We start from the raw sequence: 13,703 nt of genomic DNA, 5'->3' as shown, positions 1-13,703 counted from the left end.
GAAAAAAGGCGACCTAGGGCTTACAAAAAACTATCGAGGAATCACTCTAACACCAATAGCGGCCAAAATATACAACCTGATGTTATTAAACAGAATCAGACCGCATATAGAACCAGTTCTGCGAAAAAATCAAAATGGCTTTCGTACTGGTAGATCGACCTCCGGGCAAATCCTTACTATTAGACGTCTTCTTGAAGGCGTTAAAGCTAAAAATCTTCCTGCTGTTTTCCTATTTATTGATTTCTCGAAAGCTTTCGATTCCATCCATCGAGGTAAGATGAAGGAGATACTGCTAGCATTCGGGATACCTCAGGAGACAGTTAATTGGACATGATTGATTGATTGGACATGATTTGGAAAGGCACACACCTGTCTATATAAGGTCTCACAGCTGACAATGCATATCAGAGCAAAAACCAAGCCATGAGGTCGAAGGAACTGCCTGCAGAGCTCAGAGACAGGATTGTGTCGAGGCACAGATCTGGGGAAGCCTACAAAAAAATCTCTGCTGCATTGAAGGTTCCCAAGAGCACAGTGGCCTCCATAATTCTTAAATGGAAGAAGTTTGGAACAACCAGGACTCTTCCTAGAGCTGGCCACCTGGCCAAACTGAGCAATCGGGGGAGAAGGGCCTTGGTAAGAGAGGTGACCAAGAACCCGATGGTCACTGTGGCTGAGCTCCAGAGATCCTGTGTGGAGATGGGAGAAACTTTCAGAAGGACAACCATCACTGCAACACTCCACCGATCTGGGCTTTATGGCAGAGTGGCCAGATGGAAGCCTCTCCTCAGTGAAAGAAAACAGCGTTCACCACAGGAAAAGGTCTCTGGCAGTTTGTAGTCATGCCTTTTGGATTGTGCAATGCCCCTGCCACGTTTGAGCGTCTGATGGAACGTGTTTTAATTGGTTTACCATGGCAGACTTGCCTTGTCTATTTGGATGACGTATTGGTCCACGCTCCCACATTTGAACATGCTGCTAAAAATTTGTCAGAGGTATTTGAGAGGTTAAGGGGTGTCGGGTTGAAATTGAATCCGAACAAGTGTGAAATTTTCAGAAGAGAGGTGACTTACCTGGGTCATGTGATTAGTGAGAGCAACGTGGCCACTGACCCTGGAAATGTAAAATCTGTAAAAGAGTGGCCCACCCCCAAAAATGGAAAGGGATTCAGAGGATTTTTGGGCCTCTGCTCTTACTACAGGAGATTTGTGGCAAATTTCGTAGAAATTGCAAGACCCTTGCACAAATTGACAGAGAAAGGAGCCAAATTTATATGGTCAGAGAGCTGCATCGAGGCATTCATTCACTTAAAAACAAAGTCTGGTGGAGGCCCCAGTTTTGGCATACCCGACGGATTATGGCAATTACATCCTTGATGCAAGCCAGGAAGGATTGGGAGCTGTGCTGTCATAAATGCAACAGGGAGTCGAGAGGGTTATTGCATATTCGAGTCAGGCACTCTCGAGGCCCGAGCGAAATTAATGCGTTACCCGCAAAGAACGATTGGCCCTACTGTCTGCAGTTGGACACTTTCACCCTTACCTTTATGGGAGGGAGTTTGTGATCGGAGTGGATCATGCCTCCTTGCAATGGCCTCTTCGGTTCAAAGAGTGGTGCAAATTGCAAGGTGGCTTGAGAGGCTGCAGCAGTATAATTTCACTGTGCAACATCGGCCCGGCAAAGCACATGCCAATGCAGACGCTCTCTCTCGGCGTCCCTGTTGGGAGGCACAGTGTAAATTTTGTGATAGACAGGAAGCCAAGGATCCAATTGGGCAGGACCAAATTGATGCATGCCTATATGCAGCGAGAGTGACCAGGCGAACTTTGCCACAACTCCCACCTGAATTGGGCGATGTGAATTGGCGAGAGAGTCAAACGGAGGATCCTGTTTTGGGGCCCCTTTTTCATTGGCTAGAGGAGGACAAAAGACCTTCTTGGGAGGAGATTGCTCCACATGGGGCCCAGTGGCAGATGTTGGGGTTGAAAGATGGCCATTTGTATAGAAAATGGATAACACCAATGGGCGATGTAGCTTCCTGGTTGATAATTGCTCCAAACAAATGAAAGGAAGTGGTTATGGGGCAGTGGGGCATGTACATGGGACTAGGACGATGGGACATTTGGGCATGGCCAAAACTTTGTCCAATTTGTGGCAGAAGTTCTACTGGGTGAATTCGGGCAGGGACATTCAAGATTGGGTGAGATCCTGCGACCTCTGCCATGGTAAGAAGGGACCCCCACATATGCGCAAGGCCCCACTCCAGGTGTACAACGTAGGAGCACCACTTGAGTGGGTGGCAGTAGATGTGGTGGGACCCCTGCCAGCCACCCGCCGAGGGAACCGGTACATTATGGTGGCAATGGACTACTTTACCAAGTGGTCAGAAGCCTACCCATTGCCCAACCAGGAAGCCCGGCTGGTAGCTCAGGTACTAGTCGAGGGATTCTTCTCCTGATTTGGCGTTCCCAGGGAGCTACACACCGACCAGGGCCGGAACTTTGAATCCGCGCTCCTGCGGTCGGTGTGCGAGCTCCTCCAAATTAATAAGACCAGGACGACCCCTCTTCGGCCTCAATTGGATGGGATGGTGGAGAGGTTTAACCAGACCCTTTTAACACAATTAGCCCTCTTTACATCCGAGCACCAGCAGGATTGGGACGAGCACCACCCCTTTATACTGATGGCATACCGGACCGCACAGCATGCGACCACTCGATGCACCCCCGCCATGTTGATGTTCGGTAGGGACATGCGAGTCCACACAGATTTGTTGATGGGACCGTCACCAGAGGACCTGGGTGAAGCATCTGTGGAAAGTTGTGCAACCAACTTGAAAAAGAGCATAGAAAAGGCTCACGAGTTTGCGAGGAAGCAGATTGGCTTGGCTTCCTCGCATATGAAAGTGCGGTATGACGCTCGGGCACACTCACCTCGTTTCCTTCCCGGAGACCTTATTTGGCTCTACTGGCCCTGGAGGAGGAAGGGTGTGTGCTCAAAACTCACCTCGCCCTGGAAGGGCCCTGGGGTGGTGCTTCGGCTGGTGACTGATGTGGTGTTCAAAATTCAGATGGGCCCACATGCCCTTCCACAGATAATCCACGGGGATAGATTGAGCCCCTACCTGGGTCAGGAGGCTCCTGGGTGGATTGGACGGGTGCGGAGGAAATTAGGTGTGGTGGATGGCACTCTTGGACCCAACCAACCTACAACTACTTGCACATCAAGGTGAGGTAAGTGACTTTGAGGTGTACTGTTCCAGGCTTCAGGACTTGCTTTTTTTTTGTGTGTGTACAAGATCGAGGCTCGTGTAAGAGCTAACAATCACAAAAAAACAAAAACGGACACACAAAACATACAATAAAGGGAGCGGGAGACAAGATGGGGAGAGAGAGGGAAGCACACAAGTACAACAGCAGAGAACAGGGACAGGAGACCTGTGGGTGGGAGAGGGCTTGGGGAAAGGAGGCATGGGAAGGCGGGGGGGGGGGGGGGTGAGAGATGTAAAAAGAAGACATGGACACTGCTAGGACTTCCAGGAAAGAAAGAAGTCGGTATTTCAAAAAAAGTGGATCTGGGGTGAATTAACGGGGGGTAGAAGAGATCAAGGTTTTGGATGGGGGAAGATAAGAGATGGTGGTGAACAGCTGTTTTAAAGACCTGGAGAGAGGAGTGGGATTGAAGCGAGTGAGGGAGTTTGTTCCAGAGGCGGGAGTAAAGAGGAATGAAGGAGTGAAGGTGAATAAAGAGTCTTGATTTTGGCAGTTTTACCAGAAGAGGGTTGCTGGCAGATCTTGTGCGACCTGAAGGAATATTTGGGGGACAGAGCACAGACAGAGCAGGGGGAGCTAGGCCGGATAGGAGTCGGTGGAAGACAGAAAGACCACCTTTTAAATTGGGACATGAGAATTTGGTATGGGGGGGGGGGGGGGTGAGAGTGATTGCATGGCCGGTGAGGGGATTGGAATGTGTGCCACACAGTGTCCTGTGGGTGGCGTTTCTTTATGTATAGAGGTGTTGTATTTTCATGGGTTCGTGAGGTTCGAAATTGAGATATGAGTGGAATTTGTTTGGATGTGTGTTTGGAAAGTGGTTTTAAAATGTAAGTTTGGATTTCACATAAGCAGGCCATGGCAGCTCTTTTGTACCATCTTTTCATGGAAATATGTGGTTGAGAATTGAATGGCAGTGGGGGAGGGAACGTTTTTGTGGATTTTGTGGATGGGGAAGGTGTGCGTGTCTGCAGGTACGGATCAAGCTCTGGAGGAGCGGTGACTGCGGCTCCCTCTGCGGTAATTACCCCTGGCAGCCAAGTGGTGTCTGGAAATTGGAGCCCGTAGGTGGTGGGGGTCTGTTTGGGCGCCCTGGGGTATGACACTCCCGGCGACCCGTGAGGCTGTAAGGAAGCCTAAGGCGATGAAGCCTGGTGTGTGTGGAGACCCCCCCCCCCCCCCACGGGATGACAGCGTAAGGAGCTGTTTGGCTGTCATGGGGCCAAGAGATAAAGGGGGGGGGGGGGGTGAAGAAGTCGTAAGTCGGACAACTTGTCTTTGGGACTGTGGGCACCACAGCCTGAAGCGCCCCCACCATCTTGCTTGTCCTTAGGTAGGCAGTGATTACCCTCCCCGCTGCCAAGTAGAAACACACACACGTGTTTTGACATCTTTGCCATGGTCCTGCAGGTGAGTGAAATACGTGCTTTGTGATGGTTTTGTGTTTTGATTACTTTTGAAATGTGTTTGAGTGGTTATGGGTTTGTGTTAAAGGAATGTGGGCGAAATCCAGAGCCATGTCACTCACCTGTAACACCAGGACAGGGCCCATGGAAATTTGGGGTGCATTGGGATGGCCCCACAGGTAACATGGAGTCTTATGACATCCACCGGGGACGCCGTCTACAGGAAGGGGTTGTACAAATGTTTTATGGAATTTTAGAATTTTTGATTGTTAAGGTTCGTGGTTAAGGTAGATTTTTTGCGTGTTGTTGTTTCTCTTCCTCCCCATGAATTAGGAACAAGGATCCTAATGGTTGTTAATATTTGAAATGTAATGGTTGCTTAAGGGGGTAGAACGGTAAGGAGAATAGGTAAGTAGCTTCGGCTCACTTCCCACAGCCCTCCTGATTTATTTCATAGGTTGAGCAGGTGTGAGTCAGTAAGTGGTAATACTGCGATGGTAGCGCCTGCAATGAACCTTGCAGGGACTACGGTTCCAGGGGGTGTGGGGGGGGGGGGGGGACTGTGTTATGGTTGTAGGGGGTAGGCAGTGATTACCTTAGGCCAGGTAGATTTGTTTAGGTAGGTGCTCCGAATGTCGTGTAGGAACCACCATGTAATAAGTAGAGGACCTGTTCAGCCCGGATGTCGGATTAAGGTGTATCTTCGTCCCCATTGCGAGGAATGGGGCATGTTAACTAGTTATAAGGATTATGTTAACTACCCTGTTCGTCGTTCCCTACGTGATTGATCCTTTGTCCCTTATGGCACCGCAATAGACACCAGTGAGAATGGCAATCAAAGCACATTAAATAATAATAATAAAACCAACCGGAAGCCAGTTCTGAGCACTGCCGATGGGACGGCAACCAGCTACATCACCACAAAGGCCGAAGACACGCCCCGAGGAGACGTGATTGGCCAGGGCAGAGTAAGAAGGCACTCACTGATTGGTGAAAGAAGGCCGAGGAGGAAGCAGTGCACTGATTGGCAAGGTACGACCGATGACGGCAGAGGCGGACTGCGCGCTGAGTGGTGGAGAGCCAAGCCTGTGGTGTTGGCCGGCAGAGATTCAAGGAGAGGCACCAATGACGTCACGCCGGGACCAACAAAAGAGAATGCAAACGGACATCTTCTCTCTCTCTCATTGCTCTCACCTTCCTCTTGTTCCTGACGGTCGCGCTCACCCTGTTCCTGCCTATCGCGTTCTTCTCCTTCCTGCCTCTTGCCGCCTGACCTCTGGCCCTCAACTCTTGCTGACGGTGATCCTTTGACGAACAACGAGCTGGGTTTCACCGACGTGGCTGAGAGGCAAGCTGCATGCCTGCCGTTCGAGACAGACTGTGAGGCCTGCTTCGCGCCGGCGCACGTGGCCTGGTGAACCAAGCGGACTGGGGCCTTCCTTCCCGCCAAGCACAGAGCCGCGTCCGGACGGCACGCTTGGGGCCGACACCCTTCCTGACGAGATATACCAACCAATCTGAGCTAAGTAGACTAAATAATCACACCATTATTTTCCAACGTTATTTTCTCCCTCGTCTGTGTGTAAGTCTGGTGTGGGGGACGTCCCATTTAGGACTTTAGTTTCACCATCGCGTTTTTCTTGTTACCGGCGTTCCGCTTAATAAACCTGTTATTTTTGTACATTCTCATTCCCGTCGCTGCAGCCCAGGTGACCGTGACTCCATCAGGTATGTTTTGTATCACATCAATAAAGTTATTCCTCATCATCCTAGGGGTGATGGCGCTGTTCCATCAAAGAAAATGCAGATTGGACGACTTAGCGTTAATTCTCGAACAGGTAGCAAATGATTCTGCTGCTGTGGATCAAGAGATACTAGATACTGTCGTGAAAAAGTGCGCTCCTCAGTGGAACTTCTCATCTCTGATCATCATGGTTATTGGATGCTTGAATTATTTTTATTTGCATGTGTATCAGCAAATTTTGCGATACAGGTGCAGGTGAACCACATATGGTGGTTTGGGGACAGGAGGAAAATGTACGTGTCATCCCTGTATGCGACATCCCTGTTGACTATGTTCCTGTACAATACATCCCTGTTCAACCCATCCCTGTTCACTATGTTCCTGTAGAAGACATCCCTGTTCAACCCATCCCTGTTCACTCACTATGTTCCTGTACAAGACATCCCTGTTCAACCCATCCCTGTTCACTATGTTCCTGTACAAGACATCCCTGTTCAACCCATCCCTGTTCACTATGTTCCTGTACAAGACATCCTTGTTCAACCCATCCCTGTTCACTCACTATGTTCCTGTACAAGACATCCCTGTTCAACCTATCCCTGTTCACTATGCTCCTGTACAAGACATCCCTGTTCAACCCATCCCTGTTCACTATGCTCCTGTACAAGACATCCCTGTTCAACCCATCCCTGTTCACTATGCTCCTGTACAAGACATCCCTGTTCAACCCATCCCTGTTCACTATGCTCCTGTACAAGACATCCCTGTTCAACCCATCCATGTTCGTGACATCCCCGTTCGGGACATCCCACCACCTCCTTATTCGGCGTCTGACCCCATTACCGCTTTGCTAATTAAATCGTGCACAGCTGGCCTGAAAGAATATCTCTGAGAGCTGACCCATTTAACCATGAACGAGATAGACACGGTCCTGGAGGAAATTGACAATTCCATCACATGGGAGTCAGAAGAGCGAGAGTGGCGAGCATTGGGTAGCATCGTGCTCCACAAAGTTAACCGACTGAGGAACGTCGTGCCAGAAGAGTTCGATCCGTGCAAATCCTAAAACGGGAACTAGGGGGTAATAATCTTGTGTCACTAATAAAGGCGATGATCGCCACAGCATTTTATTGTATTGGGTTGCCTTCTAAAGTTGAAAGGCATCACTCAGTGAAATTAGTCCACCCTAATGCTTTATAAATAATTTTGCCTTTGAAATATTTTTCAAGATCCTTTTTGAGAAAATTATGTCTTTTGTAAAATTCGAAACTTTTACATCGCCTCAATATATTTTGTGGAGGCCGACAAATGTGTTTAGTAGAACAAAAATTTAATTTTAATGTTGCTCTGGAAGATACCTCTTTGATTTCTTTCTTCCTTTGACTTCTTTCTTTCTTTTATTTCAATACTCTCTGTGACTTCTTTCTTTCTCTCTGCCGGGGAAACCTTAAAGTTAATCTGGGGAATGGAGCATAGAGGTAACTGCTCATCGTCTGCAATTCATTGCTCCAACTCCACAGGGTGGGGCTTGGTGCCGGTCCCAAAACGTAAGGGTAACTTCCTTTTCCGGGGGGGGGGGGGGAATGTTACTCGACGTGTGGAGCTTAAGATGAATTGTAGATAATGAGCAATTACGGCTATGAAATTCCGAGTTTTACAGAATGATAACAAAAACCCTTGATTTGAAGTGTTTTAAATTAACACATCGGAGATTGTCGAGGATTTCATGCATTTGGCTCTGTCACTAGACAACGCTTGAGCATTCTGGCAACTGAGCAAAGCCAGGCAGCACCTGGCATGCAATTTAAACTTTATAACATAACCTGTTGTTGAAGTTTTCAGGCTACGACCTTGGGCAAAGCTGCGTGGGCGAGAAGATAGCTTTTCCTTTACTAAACAGCCTCAATTGTTATACCTTACCTCTTATATTTAAAGTCTCCTTTCATTATTTTCTGTTCAGTATATAAAGTACACACACACGTACGTACATACACACATACACGTACATACACACACACACACACACACACACACCTACACATATATATACACATACACGTACATACACACACACACACACACACACACACACACACACACATATATATACACATACATATTGTCGTGTAACTACCCTGAAGTGAACACTGCAGGGCGACACGGATGACCAAACGAGCTTTATTCCAAAGCGTTCAATCCAAAAATTACGGTATTATTTCCACGTGAGGGAAAAAGAGGATGACAAACTTACCTGGACGGCTTCCACCCGACTTCTTCGCACCTGGATAAATTAATTTCAAGCCGACACAGGGTTAAAATGTACAAAAATACCGGCTTTATTAAAGAAAATGCCGGTAACAAAGAATGCACGATAAGACGAAATTCCTAATTGGAGCACCCCCATACAGACCCGAATACAGAAAAAGGGAAATATAACTGTGAAAATAAATGTGTTTGCATGGCACATAGCTCTAATCGGCTCTTGTACCTCGTCAGGAATCGTCCCGGTTCTCACGTCCTTGCGGGCGAAAATGCACTCGTTGGCACAAAGTCTGTACCCGGGAACGACCTTGGCGCGCAGCTTGCTCTTCCAGCCGCAGAGCCCAAAGCGAGCTCGTCCACTCGCCGTCTGTTCCACACCAGCACCCACGTCTCTCAGTGCAAGAGCGCTATGAACTCCGACCACTCGCCGTGAACTCCCAAAGCAGAGCGAGATATCAAATCGTGACTGTTCACCGCCAAAGCCAGAATGTCAGAGACAGCCATGAGAAGATGAAGAAGAGAAAGGCCAAGAGAAGAAAATGTCGGCAGAGCGTTCTTTTATACCCAAGGCTGTGACATCATCCTACGACGTCTCCGTGTCCGCTCTTATCAGCGAGTGCTATCTTAGCAGTCTTTGCGCCAATCAATCCTGGACCAATCACTGCCCATCGGGGCGTGACCTCACGGCCCTGCCTGTGCCTGTGTGCTCACAAAGTCGGTGTTATCAGCGGTAGTGTTCGATGCTTGGTTTCCGGTCGCTTTTTATTTAGTGTGGTTAATGCGCGATTTCCTGGCTAGGTGTGTGTGTGGCATTTGTCATAAGGAACAGAGGAAAAACAAGCATTCTGAGTATTGTGCTGCAATACATGTCCCCTACCAAAGTTTAAAGTGCCATAACTTTGTCAAAAATGATCGAATATGCAAATTTATGCACGGTTGATGCTGGTTTTCAAACTTGATCTGAGGTATGCTGAGACACATGTGTGTCACGCCTCGCCTCGTTGATAAGCCCCCAAGGTCGCTCCGTGCAGTGCCGTATATTAACAGAGTCTGGCCAGCCTTTGATCTGCTCAACTAACGCCGTGATTGGTCGAGCCCACGTCACGTGGTTTACAGGCGCCATTTTGCATACCACCTCAGCCGAGCAGCTTTCCCGCTGTACCCATTCCGTGCCATTGCTTCGTATCGTTGCATATTTCATTTGAGTAATATTTCAATAAAATCAACCAATATGGTGTGTTGTGCCACTTGGGGATGTTCTGTTGGACCAGGACAAGGTCGTATAATGCACAGATTTCCTCGAGACAAGGAACGAAGTGCTATTTGGGCAGTTAAAATACGCCGAGTTGGATGGAATCCATCACCTTACTCATATTTATGTTCGGTAAGTGAAATCGCTTAATATATATTGGTTTCAAATCAAAAGTGACATGACACGTGTGTATTAGGTCTCTGGTGAGCTTAACATTTATTTAGTCAACAATATATAATATATATATTATACATATTCCCTGTAACATTTTTCGTGTACATATGCAGTGTATAGGGTATATATATATAGAAGGGATTATGTATAATCTATCTATAATTCCAGTAATCTCTGTACGTTTGTACGTTTGTACGTTTGTACGTTTGTTTGTCTGTGACCGCTGTTTCTCGACAACCACGGGTCCGATATACTTTAAACTTGCCAGGTATATTGCTGGGGACCCGAGGATGTGCCTTTTCAAGGTTTGAAATTAATCGGACAAGTACTTACCGAGCTATGGCGATTTAGCCGTTTGCCGTTCGCTTTGGCGTTGCGAATGGACCAAACCATTGCATGTAAATAGAGGGGGGGAGGTTCTGTGGTCGTTGCGAATGGACCAAACCATTCATGTAAATAGAGGGGGGGGGGGTTCTGTGGTCGTTACTGCCACGTGGTTTCAAAGTTTTTTTTTGCTGTTGTTGTTTGCACGCATGTTTTTTTGCACCCACGTACGGGCACGCCCTAGGATGTTTACACACACACACCCCTACACAAATTTTTTTTTTTTTTTTTTTTGGCAAGGAACGGGCACCCACGTACGGGCACGTCCTAGCTTATATATAGTACGGGCATGCCCTAGTCTATCTATAATTCCAGTAATCTCTGTCTGTCTGTCTGTACGTCTGTACGTTTGTTTGTTTGTCTGTGACCGCTGTTTCTCGACAACCACGGGTCCGATATACTTTTAACTTGCCAGGTATATTGCTGGGGACCCGAGGATGTGCCTTTTCAAGTTTTCATATTAATCGGACAATTACTTACCGAGCTATGTCCAAAAAACGATTCAACCAATCAGAGAGCAGCGAACTATCGCGTGTGCCGAACGTGGCGGGCACACTCTGCCTCGGATGGCACATTTGAGAGCGTATTCATTTATTTCACGTTTGCAAACTATGTTGGCGTTAAACTATGTTTTACAACTAATAAAAACGAATTTGCGATTCATTCGCTTTCCTGCGCGTTTGTGCACGCGATGGCGATTTCTTTACCAAACTCCGGAAGCCGTTCGCTTTGGACCAAACCATTGCATGTAAATAGAGGGGGGGGATTGTCACCACTCGCAAGCCGTTCGCTTTGGACCAAACCATTTCATGTAAATAGAGGGGGGGGATATAATTTTAGATATAGATATAATACGGGCATGCCCTAGTAACTGAAAATCAGGTATTATACATAATCCCTTATTATACAATATACATATACCCTGTAACATGCACTGTTTATATATGCTTATATATCAGGAAATACTTGTTTATGACGCAATATTTGTCACTGTTTGTGTCAGTTTCCTGAGTAAAGTGTTCTTTGAAAACGTAACATTTTTTGGGGGGAAAATAATAGTTTCCAAATATTATATTGCCAAAAAAGCAGTTAATTTGGATTGTTTCAATAGATAGGACTCTGCACAACGTTGTGGGTGTAGGTTGATATGGAGCCCCAATTCAATCTGAACAGCCTGCACTCCCATACGGCAGTATTTGTATTATTTATTAGTTTTATTTTATTGTATGTTACGTTTCCAGATAATAGATGAAAACTAGTATACAAGCTCCATTTTATCAAATTACAATTTCATGCCAAGAGAAATAAAATTTATCAGTATGCTGTATGCAGCTGACAATAAATCGTGTGCCGCGACAGGCAAACAATTTGTGTGAATAAATGACGCCGCTTGCAGATTTTATTATTCCAATAACAAACAACACGTCACTTTAACTTGAATTAGTTGTTCCTCATTAAATCTGCGACCAAACAGTAATAACATCGATTCCCTCGTCACAGAACTACAGGATTGCCACAGCTGACATACATCTCGCAGTGCCAGCGCGCGAAGTTAGGTATGCAACATGGCACCAGTATTTCAGTTGGCCAGACTCTCAATATACACGGCACTGGCTCCGTGGAGCAGCCTGCACGTATTGCACTGTGTGAATTATAGAAATTATTACCAACTCACGGTCTGAGGTATTAGCTATTCAAGAGATATCCATTTCTTTTATATTTTCGTTTAATTAACGATATCTGCCAAACCACGTGCCCTATCGCAAATTCCAAAAGGACATTTTAGTAGACTGACATGCTGAACAGATTTGTGAAGATTCCCCTCGATTGGATCAAAAATGAGGGAGGAGCTCGGTTTTAAAGGTTCATGCTTAAAAACGTCATAACTCTGAAACCATGTGACGCATGACATCATGCTCACTGACTTTTTTGTTCGTCATGGGTATGCGATTCTGCCTGCAAAGTTTGGCCTCGATCTGTTCAGCCATTGCAGAGAAAAAGGGGTTTTCGTGTTTTCACGAAAAACAATATGGCGGCTGAACCACGTGACCTGTGACATCATAATTACCATTAAAATATTCTACAGACCGAGTCCATCATATGGTGAAAATCTTATCTCAATCGGTCCTATTATTGCAGAGAAATTGGTTTTTAAAGGAAATTAAAACTTAAAATGGCACTGAGTTAAGGATCATCAGAATTATCAGAATTACCAAAGTTCAAAGTGCCATAACTTTGTTAGAAATGATCGAAACGTCGTGAAGTTCGAACTTGACCTGTATCTTATCATGAGGAAACCATGTGCCAAGTTTGAAATCATTAGCATTAAGCGTTTAGAAAAAAAGTCCGGAAAACTGTTCTTTGCGTGACGGACTGACAGACGGAGGGACAGCGTGCAAATCTATAGTCCCCTCCAGTGTACACCGGTAGGGGACTAATAACAGAGGCCATTACATACAGGGGATTTACCATTAATCTCTACCTAATTAACATACCCCACCCCTCGTGATGGGAACGAAGATACGCTCTTCCACGACATACAGTCTACAGGATCCCCACTTATGATATATGAGGGTTTCTTCCTCTTCACAACAGTCGGAGCACATGACCTATGCAATTCTACCTTGACTAAGGTATTGCCTACCCCCCACAAACGTCACAATATATACACACACTCACATACACATACATATATATATATACACATATATATATACATACATATACAGTATACACATACATATATACACACACATATATATACAGGCACACTAGCATATACACACACACACACACACACACACACACACACACACACACACACACACACACACACACACACACACGCTGTGCAGGGGACGGGATAAAAATTAGGCTAAAATAAAAAACAAGGGTGATTAAATAATGAACACTAGAACGGCTCTCAGTCGAGATCATACCTCCACCTGGTTGGCCATATCACTCAATGGTGAAGAATCACTTAAACAATTAAATTATTCTCATATCCGAATCCATATTCAGATCTTCACCAAAATCGAATCTGTTTGTCCTTGTCAGAAACCCAACCGGTCCACCAGGGTTTCGCTCAAATCCATTCACAACTTTTTGAGATATACCGCTATGTATAGTTTTTGGCCCTATCTCTCAATGGTGAAGAATCACTTAAAAAATTATAGCAGCCGAATCCGAATCCGGATCTTCCCCAAACT

The 13,703-nt window shown here is 46.2% G+C and overlaps 1 protein-coding gene across 4 annotated transcripts in view; it reads right to left on the bottom strand.

Moving 5' to 3' along the window:
- Positions 1–13,703, bottom strand: part of LOC137435281 (gamma-glutamyl hydrolase) — a 58,308-nt gene that overhangs the window by 44,065 nt on the left and 540 nt on the right. The window lies entirely within an intron of this gene.

The sequence above is a fragment of the Myxine glutinosa genome, chromosome 9, assembly GCF_964187855.1.
Source record: "Myxine glutinosa chromosome 9, kmMyxGlut1.1, whole genome shotgun sequence".
Lineage (NCBI taxonomy): Eukaryota > Metazoa > Chordata > Myxini > Myxiniformes > Myxinidae > Myxine > Myxine glutinosa.
Note: the sequence above shows the minus strand (reverse complement) of the source record. Positions and strands in the feature narration are given on the sequence as shown.